This window comes from Watersipora subatra, chromosome 11 (genome assembly GCF_963576615.1).
Source record: "Watersipora subatra chromosome 11, tzWatSuba1.1, whole genome shotgun sequence".
Classification (NCBI taxonomy): Eukaryota; Metazoa; Bryozoa; class Gymnolaemata; order Cheilostomatida; family Watersiporidae; genus Watersipora; species Watersipora subatra.
The window spans coordinates 26034626-26047286 of NC_088718.1; the positions used below are offsets into that span (position 1 = coordinate 26034626).

The 12661-nt window shown below is 46.0% G+C and overlaps 1 protein-coding gene across 1 annotated transcript in view; it reads left to right on the plus strand.

Annotated features, from left to right (window-relative positions):
• LOC137408418 (uncharacterized) overlaps positions 1-12661 on the plus strand; it is a 309349-nt gene that overhangs the window by 62634 nt on the left and 234054 nt on the right. The gene's annotated exons all lie outside the window — the stretch shown is intronic.

Sequence of the window (12661 nt, forward strand, 5' to 3'; positions counted from 1 at the left end):
TGGTCCAAGTAGCACACAATGACCTGCTGAGCCTCTATAGGACCGACATGACCAAGGGGTTGTTTTGCAGCTCGGTCAACCTTGCTGCCCTGCATAGACACCTACTGGCTATGCCACCAAATATTCTAATGAAGGCCATGCGCATCGGGACAGAGTTCTTGCTAATTAAGCCCTAGGACAGTGGGTTTATCGACATATAGGTTGTAGAGGAAGCCCAAAGAAACATGTAGTCAATCAGCTGGCCAGCTCGTGTAGCAGCTGACACAACAGGTGCAGCAGCTGTAACAGGAGAAGAACTGGCCCAAGGAAAAAGAAAAGAGCCAAGCTTTTACAGCGCTTCAGCTGTAGGGATTCTAGACAGGTGCACCGGCACTGTCCCAAAATGCCAGTACAGCGAAGAAACAGCAACATGCCACAACAGTAGTGACGACTACTGGTTGCATCAAGGCTCTAAACTCGTATTCCTCTGGCAAGAGGTAACCAGCCTGCCCAATATTGCAGGCCGTCGTAACAGCCGGTCTGACCAGACTATGGCTGAGGAAATCTGGCAAAGAGAAGCTTCAGCCTTTAAGCGCTGGCACCAAGACGAGGAGCTAAAAAAGAAGAGATCTACCCTTGTCAGGTTGACAGTAAAAAAGGCCTTGCCGTGTCTCTTTGAAACTACTATCAGGTCTTCGTGGATCTGGAATTTGAATCCAACAAGGATGAGCCCAACATGCCAGCATGTTCAAGTCGGATTTCTCCAGACTGCCCAGCCAGAAGCACACTCAAAAACCAGGGAGAGAGGAACCGGCCGGTACAACTTCAGAAACCCGCTTTTACGGCTGGGCCAACATGCTTCCCATCACTTACCCCTTCTGATCTGGCTCTTCAGGAGCCCGCTCTTGGAGTGTGAATCTCAGGGTCACATCTCAAGGGCGGTAAGAAGGACAACAGCTTGGTACGCTGTCGGAAGCCTACTTAAAGGAGATAGGACTGACTCACGGTATACAGACTGGTCAGACCTCAAAATGCCGCCTCAATGGTCTCAGGAGTGCCCAATTAAAGATAGGCTTGTTTGGCTTAGCAGCCATAGCACTGAGCCAAACCGGGCGCAAGCACTGAGCCAGCCCCACTCCACTAGCTAATTCTTTTCTGGGAAGTTGGAGGAGCCGCTCGTTCAGTTCCTGCTTGAAACTGGGTGTACCATGAAGCTGCTGAGTAAGCATGTGTTCAACAAGCTTCACCAGGCCACAAGAGACTTATTGAAAAAAGCAACAGCCACGGGCTCATAGCCGATAAGACCAGGCTGTCCTTTTATGGTGTTGTATGACTACTCATACAGCTTCAGGATGTAAAGACCAAGGAGGTCTTTGTGCTCAGTCAGATTAGCGAGGGGGATATATTAAGAATGCCATTCCTGGTGGACCACCAGTGTACCATGGAGTTCTAGCAGCCCGTGGTATTCGCGAACGATCGTCTGTTGACCTGTGTGAACAAATATGACTGGTTGCTGCTCAGTAAAGTTCAGATGGTATGGGACTTGATGGTGCTAGCCAGAACCAAGATGGCCGTTCATTGTAAATTTATGACCAGAAATTACTGCTCGTTGAAAGTGATTGTAGAGTGTGGCAATAGGCTGTCACTGGCTACGAGCTTCAACCTGGCTGGGGCCAAAAGGAAACGTTGTGGCACGGTGCCTCAATCTTACAGATATGCCCCTCCGTCTCTGAGCCGGCAGTACAGTTTTCGTGTCCACAGGAACAGAGGATTACCAGATAGATGTTGGACCATCTTTTCCTGGCTTGAGAACCGCGTCTCTGGGTGCAGATATGCCAAAGAGAGAGATGCCAGCTCACTTGACGGATCTCTGTGAGGTGGCCTAACGCAACTGCATGAAGCAATGACAGGCTGATTGACTGGTGTGGTTGCTGACACACTACCAAAGCATGTTCATTACCAGAGATGGAGATACATGTATCAGCCAGACTTCCGAGGAGGAGCATTCTGTTCTACAGAAAAAGAAAGCTTGTTCTATTTGCCAGCCACTGCACCGACTTAGCTTGGAAAAAGAGTCAGAGGCTGAACATCAAATCCGAGAGCTATTGAAAAAAGGGCTCATCAAGCCGGCTGGTGAGGCAAGGATACCTTGCGAGTACAAGTACCTTGTGGTACTCATGGCGGTGTTTCAACGACCTTGTGCTACTCGTTCAACAGGAGAATGGAAAGGGGCGCTTCTTCATCAATTAACGACAGCTGAATGGTGTACCTAACAAGATGACAATCCCCTGGCCCAGGTTGATGACAGCCTCAATGCATTGTCTGGCAGCAGGTATTTTACAACACTAAACCTAATCAGTGGCTTTTGACAAGTACCCTTAGACCTGGACACACAGAAGAAGTCAGCATTCGCTATTTGCTCGGGTCTCTGGAGGTAGAAGGTTCTGCCCTTTAGGCTCACCTCAGCACCAACCACTTTCCACGAGGTTGATGTAGCGAGTGTTTCATGGCTTGCATTAGAAGACATAGCTTCTCTACCTAAATGAAATCATAATCATCGTCTTCAACTTCCACACCTACTTTCAGCGGTTAGAGAAGGTGTTTCAACGACTGAAGGGGCCAATCTGAAATTAAAGTCCTATAAGAGTTAACTCCTTCAATCACAGGTCTGGTATCTAGGCCATGTGGTAAGTGCAGAAGGAGTAGCTACTGACTCAAGAAAACTCAGGCGAGTTGTCAATGGCCAACCCTAGGGAACGTCAGGAGCTACAGAGCTTCTTGTAGGGTGTTACAGACAATACATTCCCAAATTTGCCGCTACAGTCTGGCCTCTGAACTGGCTCACAAACAAAGGAGAGAAATGGATGCGGGAACAATATGAGCAAGCAGTTTCGACAAACTGAAAGAGCACCTTTCCTTGGCCCTTGTGTTAGGGTACTCGGATGTAAGTCGACCGTACATCCTGGAAACAAATTAATGCTAGCGGCTGTAGAGTGAGAGCGGCGCTATTTTGAGTGGAGGGAGGGGCTGAAAGGGTGATAGCCTTCTTCAGTAAGACACTGACCCTCGAAATGAGAAGTTACTGCGTGCCCCGGAAAGAGCTGCTCGCCATAGTAAAGGCCGCGAAACATTTCCGGTCGTACCTATACAGCATGCAGTTCATTCTACATATAGACCATGCCTCATTGCAGTGGCTGTGTTGGCAAAAGGAGCCCTCTAACCAAGTGGCTAGATTGTTAGAGATCCTTGCTAAATTTTAGTTCACACTTGAGCCTCGAGCCGGTCTCTGTCATCGGATTGCCAGTGGGCTCAGTCGACAGACCTGTGAAGACTGCCGGCAACGCAAGCTCATTGATCTGAGAGATAGACAACTGACTCACAGAAAAATTACTTCACTTGAGCCTCGAGCCGGTCTCTGTCATCAGATTGCCGGTGGGCTCAGGCGACAGACCTGTGAAGACTGCCGGCAACGCAAGCTCATTGAACTGAGAGATAGAAAACTGACTCACAGAGAAATTACTTTGGAAAACCATCACCTCTTGAAAGGACGGTGCTGGTTTTCCAAAGCACTGTCACCGTGCTTTGGAGACGCACCATGACGGTGAGAAGCTTGTTCACCATGCCAAGGGTCACTGAAACCATGAGCAAAATGGTCGGTTGAATGAGCCTGTTTGCTGCTATGGCAGCCAGGAGAGCTGACTCGGGACCAGTTGAGGCTACCCTGGGACTCTGTGGCACGGCACGGGTGAAGACTCAAATAACCACCAAAAATGAACTGGTGCAGATGCAAGCCACAAGCCAGGGACTGGTGGCCACCATGTACCATGCTGTCGAGCGGGCCTAAGAGCTGACTTGGGAGCAGCTTGAGTTTAGAGGCTAAGAACTCTGCCAGCCACATAAAATTTGTTTGTTTTTCAGGCTATGATCCAGTTGGGTACTGTAGGTCTAAATTTCTTCTATGGCTAGCCATGATGATGTACAGTATGCTCACCAGCTATCAGGGAGATGTCTATTTGGGAGACTCACGCTCTTGCTCTTTCTATGGTGGGTAGAACAATCAGCTGGCTGTGACTGTCCAGGTTTTGCCCAGGGATGACAGTCACGGTAAGAAGACGGATCAAGAGCTGGGAGGTGTGTTAGGCAGCAAAGCACAGTGCCACCAATACAGCCGGTGGCAGGCATAGTCTTTATGTCAAGCGCCCTTGGCAGAAGTTGACCGTGGTGGAGCTGATGCCAGACTCTAAGAGGAAATAAGTGGATCCTGGTGAACCACTTTACGAGGTAGCAGGATGCCATAGCCCTGTCAAAGGCCACAGCTCCAGTACTGGCAAATGCTGTGAACAAACGAGTGTTTTGCTATATGGTCTTACCAGAGAGAATCCACACCAACCAAGATGCACGGCCTGAGAATCAACTAATGACCAAGCTGTGTCAACTCTGATAGGTGAAAAAGACACACTACACCCTATCACCCCCAAGCTAATGGTGTGGTTGAGTGCAATAATTGACAGCTGGGCAACTCCCTGCGAGCCTCACTGCAGACCCATAGTCAGGAGATGTAAAACAGGTTGTTCCTTCAGCTTATGCAAGCATATCCTGGAGCGCCATACTCAGCCATTAGAGAGAGGGCCAACCTGCTGACGCTCTGACGAGAGTTGCGACTTCCTGACCAGCTAGAGTTGATTCTCTTTCACCAAAGGCCTAACTTTGAAATGAGTTTGTGGTGTAAGAGTAAAGAGGCTGGAGGAAGCGCACACAACCCTTTGAGAAGAGCAGATGGCCATCCAGTAAGAAAACAAAGAGCAACCTTCAATGTATGCATTAGGTGATTTCGTCTGGCTTATAAATAAAAAAAGGCAAGGAGACAGCCCTACACTAAAGGCAATGTTTGTAACACCATTCCAAGTTGAAAATGTCTTGCCAAGCTATACTTGTTTAGTAAAGCAACAGGGCCAGTTCTTGGTACAAAGTGAGAGCAGGCTAAAACCTTTCCATGCCTGTCCGGAGAAGCTTGGACAGGCACCGGCCACCACAGAGCCACGAAAAGTGCCCAAAGTAGAAAGGGCAAGGACTAATAGACAGAAAGAAAAAGCAGAGTTAGAGCTGGTCAGACAAAGGACAGAGACCTACGCTAGCCCTGCTTTCAGCAAAGAGCTAGAAGGCCACCTTCAGGAGCTTTGAAGGAGACAAGGAACAAAACATTCCGGAAAAACCGGCACGGCCCGTGAGCCCAGCACCAGCTCGGTTTCCTAGCCCAAAAAAAGGCTGATGGAGTCACTAGACATGAACCCCGGCCAGCCCGGAACCAATGGTCACGACCGTTATGGGGAGTGGCAGTGGTTAACCACGGTAATAGCCAATCAGGATTGCTACAGGCGTAGGGCTGCCAGAGCCCAAGTGAAAAGGGATGCTGAGGAGACTGATAACCTTTTGTTTGGAGAAAGAGACTTTTTGTTTCTGCACGCTCAGAGAAGTCAGTCAGGCACAACATTGCTCTTACAAATAAAACTACTAAAAATGATGGCAAGTTCAGGCAAAAATTTACACTCCCTGACTGAGATGTTGGAGTCACTGGGGTCTACAAGAGAGGAGGAGTTACTGCGGGCCCGCTGGACTCAGAAGAGGAGACTGTGTTCGTGTGTTAGAGCACGAGCTCGGCTGCCTCAAAAAAGACGGCCAAGCTCCATGGCAACTCAGAAGAGTGCTCTGATTAGACTGTCTTTTTGGTTCAACCTTTTATCAACAGAAAGGTTCGAGTTGAGACACATGTGGTTGACACTCTAGCCATGATAGATCAGAAGATGCCGGCTTATATCGTGCTTTTTAAAAAGATGCCTGCAAGTCCACTTACTGAAACACCGTTAAAAATTCAGGAACTACTCGACTGGATGCAGAAAGTAGAGAGGGTTGAGTTGGTCTCCGAGCTGGTCCAGATCTCATGTATTACTGAGACTGAGCTGGGCTCCGTTACCAGCGCCCATGCGGCCACCTCTGCAAGAACTCCAGATAAAGCTTGCCACAATACAGACAGAAAAGAGGAAGACAATCCAGACTGAATGCTTCGTCAGCGATAGCACCTGAGAACAGAATAGAAGATGCACTAAAGGAACCTGGTACCTGTTGCATATGCGGAGTCACCACGAGCGCATGTAGGAGCAGACAACATGCAGTACATCACTTCACTGTGTATGTCAGCCCCTGCCGCTACCCATATGGCTCCCACCGCCATTTGATGGCTCACCGGAAGGCCCACTGAGCTACCGTGTGCAGCAGCGCAGTGTACCTGATTGACCGGACCAATTGGCGACTTTTTCTGTGTGTCATAGGGTGGCCGGCCAACCTGGAGATGCTGCCCTGCCAGCCAACATTGACCGTGATTGACCGCCCCCCCAGAGAACTGGCAGCACGGTCCTCTACCACCCGCAAAACGAAGGAACGCCGTTTGAGTGCCTCACAATGGCCTCGCAGCATCACGGCTTTGTCGAGCCGTGATGGCGACGGCATTGATTTATGGCCTCAATGCCGTCGAGCCTTACATTGAGGCCATAACTCTCATGTCAGTATCTAGTCATAAGTGACTCAACTGTACGCAGTTGTTAGTGATATATTTATTAATGATTGTAGCTGTGCTGTCTCTCAGAGTGTATCCTGTTTGCTCTGATCATTTCTTCTACAATAGAAGGAGAAGATGAGCACAACACAAGCTATCTGATGGTCCACTAATTGGTAGGTTCAGATCCATAATAATATATCTAGGGGGATCAACTGTTCTTGATTAAAGGTTGTATGGGAGTTGAAACATTGACCACTGCATTACCTTTTAATCTCTCTCAACTATTTCTACACAAATCACACTGCTGACTAGTAGGGAGACAATTGCTAGGTTGTAATATATATTTTTAAATTTATTCATACATATACTTATATATACTTCTAAATCAGACATGTTACAGTGAGAGACTGTTCTTCAAGCTTTACGGAACAGAAATAGTGAGAAAGCAACATGGAGTGCCAATAAGCTTCCAAAGGTTTGGCAGTTATCTAAAATAGCTTTTAAGTTAAACCAGTAAAATTTTAAACTATGTTAAGAGCATGAACAATATTTTAATACAGATTTTAACATTTAACAAAGAGTTTAAATCTTATAAGACAGAAGATGACAACTGATGAAATGCCCGTCTATATTCTTGCACGTAGAGATGTTTCGGCGTAATTGATAATATTTAAAATTTAAAAACAATATTGAAAAGAAACCACGACAATGTAGAGTGGTTGTATGCAAGTAAGCAGAGGCAAACATAGCCCTAGCTCTATCATAGATGCAGTCATATTCTATCGGGTAAGTAGAGGTGCTATTAATTGGGAATATAGCCCTAGCTCTAACAGTGATACAGTCATATTCTATCTGGCATTCCATTTTTTAAACCACTCACTCAGTTGCTGTTTGCATGAAAGAAAAGTTATTATTCTATTATGTACGAGATGCTATTCTGTTTCACACCTGAATCACTTTGGCACATAAAAAGCGACCTTCACAATTTTAGTTAGCATACCGATTCACCATTATTGCAATGGCATAATTTGAGTGTTGCTCGAGTGAAACATAACTTGAATATCTTAAGGAGCTGAACATATAGGAAGTGATAAAATATATTGATCTGTTGCAATTTATCCTTTGGTAACAAGCTTTCACTTTCACATATCACGAGGGATGTACTAATTAATGATGCGATTTTGTAATTTCTTCGTCTACACCTGTCCTACATTGACATCTAACTTTCACCCCCTTTCTAATTGTCTTTTATGAGCTCATTGGCTTAAAACTAGATATTTTTGGGTTTATCTTATGTAATCTGTTTTAATGTACGTAATGTTCTGAAAAAGAAACAAACGATATGAGAAAGTAAGAGATTTAGTTGCATAGCAAATCACTCTGTTATTCCCATTCTGCTTCTGAAGTAGGATGAATAAAACTCCAACAAGGCTTACATCTATGCAAAAATGTTCTGCAATGTTCTGCATGTTCTTTTTTGCCACTGGAACGTCTTGCTGTGTTTGTAATCACATAGAATAGAATTACCTCATCAATTTCTTAACAACGTCGCGGGTAGTGCTGAAGTTTTATTAACAAACTAAGTTTTTTCTCATCTTTGGTTTTACCAGTTTTTCTAAAATACAATATTTATCATGATTCTTGTAATTCAGGCTATCAGAGGTGACAGAAGTATTTGCAAAATATATGAATGTCAATCTGTACAGCAGATGCAATTCCAAGGAGCTTATCTATCAATATCTAATGACTTAAACTCTGTGCAACTCCTTCTATTGGCAACCTTTACATTGACCCAAAAATGATCTGCCACTTCTAAAGAAGATTTGCTTGAACAAGAAAAAGACAGTGAGCTATCAATGATACTTAACCATAGCTGGAAACATGCCTCATTATTGCATAAAGTGTGCCCTCAACCTTCTTGTTATAAATATCATATCTTTATATTATAGACAAGGATATTTTAGAATTGTTGCACACAGAAGTTGTAAATAGAAATTGTTGTGTGTGGTTTCTAAAAATTCTCCCAAGATATAATGTTATGGAAGTTTTTGCGTAGTACAGAGGCATATCTTAAGCAATGTGTTGTCTGATGTTTCTCATCAAATTTGATATAATATAGAGCTACCAAACAGTGTATGTGGTCATTATTGTACTTTCATATCAAACTATCTAACCCAAAGGTTTTCAAAGAACGCATGAATTTGTGCAATATCAGAAGTAGACTTACATTGAGTACCTTTTGCCACCTATTCCAGTGTAATACATTATTGCTTGCTAGAACAATTACAAAGGTAAATGATATAAGTTGCCAAACATTACGGCAATTTTCTGGGCTGAATAGCTAACCAAAAGTGTGGCCGAAGAGCGCTAAGACCAGGGCTGGCTGCCTAGCTGACTCCAGGGCTGATGACATGACCGAGCCGTGCCTTGGCTTGGTAGAAGGCAGGGTCGCTGTTAAGGACTTGACTAGTCACGTGATGGCAGCTGAGGCCAGCCAAAGACTAAGAGCAGATCGAGGTATCAATGAAACGGAGCCAGCAGGTGATGCAATTTGTGTATTGCGCCACCTGCTGGCTCGGAGGTAAGAAAAGATGAGAGATGAGAGATCGCTGGCAGTCTCTTGCATGTTGTTCTGATGTATGTGCATGCACTGAATTACATGCATTTATATATGTTTAAATATATATTTGTCTTATTGCCTTGCACTCGGTGGTTTTGGTTTTTGTAGAGCAGTAAAGAGGATCAGCAGTTTCTTTTACACTAGTGGCAGCAATAGGATAATGGATCCGGACTCCACAAGAAGCGACGGATTTCCGAATGCTCAAGCCAAGGCTATCCTACTGATAGTAAGAAGAGAATCCTGAAAAAATTAGTGCTCTGAGGTGAGACTACCTCCTGATCATGGAAAGCAGTAACTGCCTGAGGGCAGCCCACCTCCATCAATGTGTGAGGTACCGTCGTAAGAGTCGGCATTAAGATGAATGCTAGACACACTTGGAGTCCAGGTAAATGAAACGACCATTTTATCGAGATACTTGAGAGAATGATTTTGGTGCCTCAAACCTAGGTAACCAATTTAAATCACCTCAGTCCTGTGGCTTAGAAAACGCCAACAACTTTATCATCCAGTTTGAGGCGGTGGCAGAGGCAAATGGCTGAACTGAGGTTGCCAGTTTACTCTATCTCTAAGAGGCTCTGCGAGAGGAGGCGGAAAATTGTAGACAGTCTAACCAAGTGAAAGCCGTCTTTGAAGTGTTGCGAGTTTGTTTTGGCCTCTCACTTAGACAGGCTTGGTCTAAACTGAGCACCTTGAAGAAAGCCACCGCTGTTACCCTGCACAAGCATTTTCTGGGTGGCTTGTCTGTATGGCTTACAGAGACTTGTCTGTGCCCTAAAAGTTGGACATGGCTAAAGAGCTGTTTTGCGGCATAAAAAATCATTTGGGACTACAGCAACATCTGCTGGCAGTGCCTACACCATGTTGATTAATGCGGTTCAAAATAGGACAGAGTTTTTCAAGGTTAAGCTGAAGGGCTGCCAGTCAACTGGCGTCAGATCCGTGAAGAAAGCACAAGGAAAGAGGATGCGGTGGTCTAGGTCCAACAGCTGCAGCAAGAAAAGAGTTGGCCGCAGAAGGTCACCAAGAAGAAAATCCTCCAATGCTGGGGGGTGTAGAGGTGAGGGGCACGTCTGTAGGGACCGTCCTAGCAAGAAGCCTCAGAACCAAGGTAGTGACAAAGGACTGCAACAGTAGTGCCGACTATTAGTTGCACTGACACCCCAAAACGACCTTACCCCAGCTAAAGATACTCTGACCCAACGATCGGGAATGTCCTGCCAAAAAGGGCTTTAGCCCATAAGAGCCTGGTCGAGCCTGTAGAGTGATAGAGAACCAAAACAGACAAATTTTGCACCTAACACACTAGCCAAAATGGCATTGAAGGAGACTATGACCATAGCTCTCCAACATTACTATAAGGCTCTAGAGGAACTGAAAACTGAGTGCTTGGAGGGCAAGTCAAACATGGCAACATGCTTTAAATTGGATCTAGCTATACCAAGCTGTGCTGCCAGGAGTGCGCTTGGAGATCAGCCAAAAGGACCCTGGCGTGTGCATTGTTGAAAGCCTGTTTTAATGGCCGGATGTGCTTTACGCCCCCTTTCAAATTGATCCGACACCCTAGAAACCTGCTCAAGTAGCATGGCTCCCGAGGTTATCTTTGAAACCGAGTCAAAAAACCTGGACGGCACGCAGATGGAAACCTTCCTTAAAAGTTACAGGGCCGACTCGCCTAGTGCCTCCGTTTCAGACTCAGAGGACACTTCAAAAGGCGACTCTGGCGTATTCAGGAGTGTCTGGCCATAAAAACTTGCCTCACGAGGCAAGGGTGGTACAGAACTGGTCAAGGCACGAGCTCTTGACCGGCTCCACTCTACAAGCTATTCCTTCACCAGGAAGTTGGAGGGGCAGCTTGTCCAGTATTTGATTAATACTGGGTGTACTATGAACTTGCTGAGCAAGCGAGTGTTCGACAAAATCTCTCAGGGCGCACAAGACTTGCTCGAAAAGAGTGACAGCCACAGTCTCTTGACCAGTCTCATGCCCTGGCAGTCATTCTATGGAGTCATAAACTTGCTCATACGGCTCTGTGATATAGAGATTCAGGGAGGTATAGAGATATAGGGTCAGCCACTTTAACAAAGATGCTATCTTAAGGATGACCTTTTTGGTGGCACCAGTGCGCTATAGATTTCTTGCAGCCTGTGGTCTCCATGAATACTCAACTCCTGACTTGTATAGACAGACACCACCAGCTGTTGCTCAGCAAAGTTCAAGTAGTGCCAGACATAGTGGTGCTGGCTCAGACTGAAATGGCTGTTTCATGCCAAATGACTGTAAAGAAGTACTGCCTGTTATGGGTGAAAAAGAGTTGCCCAGGTGGGTCAAAGGGAAATGTAGTTACATTGTACCTCAATCTTGTAGATCAACTCCTACACTTTTGAGCTGGCATCTCTGTCTGCACAAACACGGGAGTTGAGAACCATCAGCTAGATGACGAACTAACTCTTTACGGCTTGGATGTTGCACCTCTGAGAGCAAAATTGCGAAGTGCTAGCCTACCTGGATGACGTGTTTGCGGCAGCTCGAAGAAACTGCACAAAGTCGGGGCAGGTTGAGTAGCTGGCAAAGTTGCTGACATGCAATCAGAATAAGTTCAGCACCAGTGACGGAAATGTGGGCTAGACTTCCGAGATAAAGCATTCTACTCTACTGAAAGAGGGAACTTGGCCCATCCAGCAGCCCACATATCTGTTGGGCTCAGAGAAAAAAGTAAAGAACAAGCATCCAGTTCAAGACCTGTTGAGCAAGAGGCTCATCAAACCAGCTTGAAGTGACTGGAGCTTCCGGTGGTGTTGTTCTAGAAGAAAATGGCAAGTGGAGGTTCTGCATCGACTACTGATGGCTAAATGCCATCATCAAGTAGGATGCCTACTCCCTTCCCCGGATCAATGACAGCTTCGATGCCTTTTCTGGCAGAAAGTACCTCAGCGCACTGTTCTTGGTCAGTGGCTACTGGCAAGTAGCCACTGACCAAGAACAGTGCGCTGACAAAAGAAATCGGCATTTGCTACCCGCTTTGTCCTTTGGAAGTGAAAAGTCTTGCTCCTTAGTCTAACTTCTGTGCCAGCCACATTTCAGAGGCTAATGAAGTAGGTGCTACACAGCTTGCATTGCAATACACTGCTACTTTCCCTTGATGACACTTACCAGCATCGGTCCAATAAAGTGTTCCAGCGTCTGAAGGGAACTGAGCTAAAGCTGAAACCCTCCAAGTATAAGCTACTCCAGTCACAGGTGCATTACTTAGACCATGTGGTTAGTGCTAAAGGCATATCTACTGAACCAGAAAAACTTGCACAGTCTTAAAATGGCTGAACCCCAGAGGGTTAGGGAGCTGCATGGCTTTTTGGGTACAGTCGGTTATTACCGGCAGTATATCCCAAGCTTCACTACCACAGCACAGCTTCTGCACCGGTAGACAGGGACAGATAAGAAGTGGGTGTGGAGTTGAGAAGAGCAGACGGCCTTTTACAAGCTGAAGGAGCTCTTATCTTCCCTACCTGTGC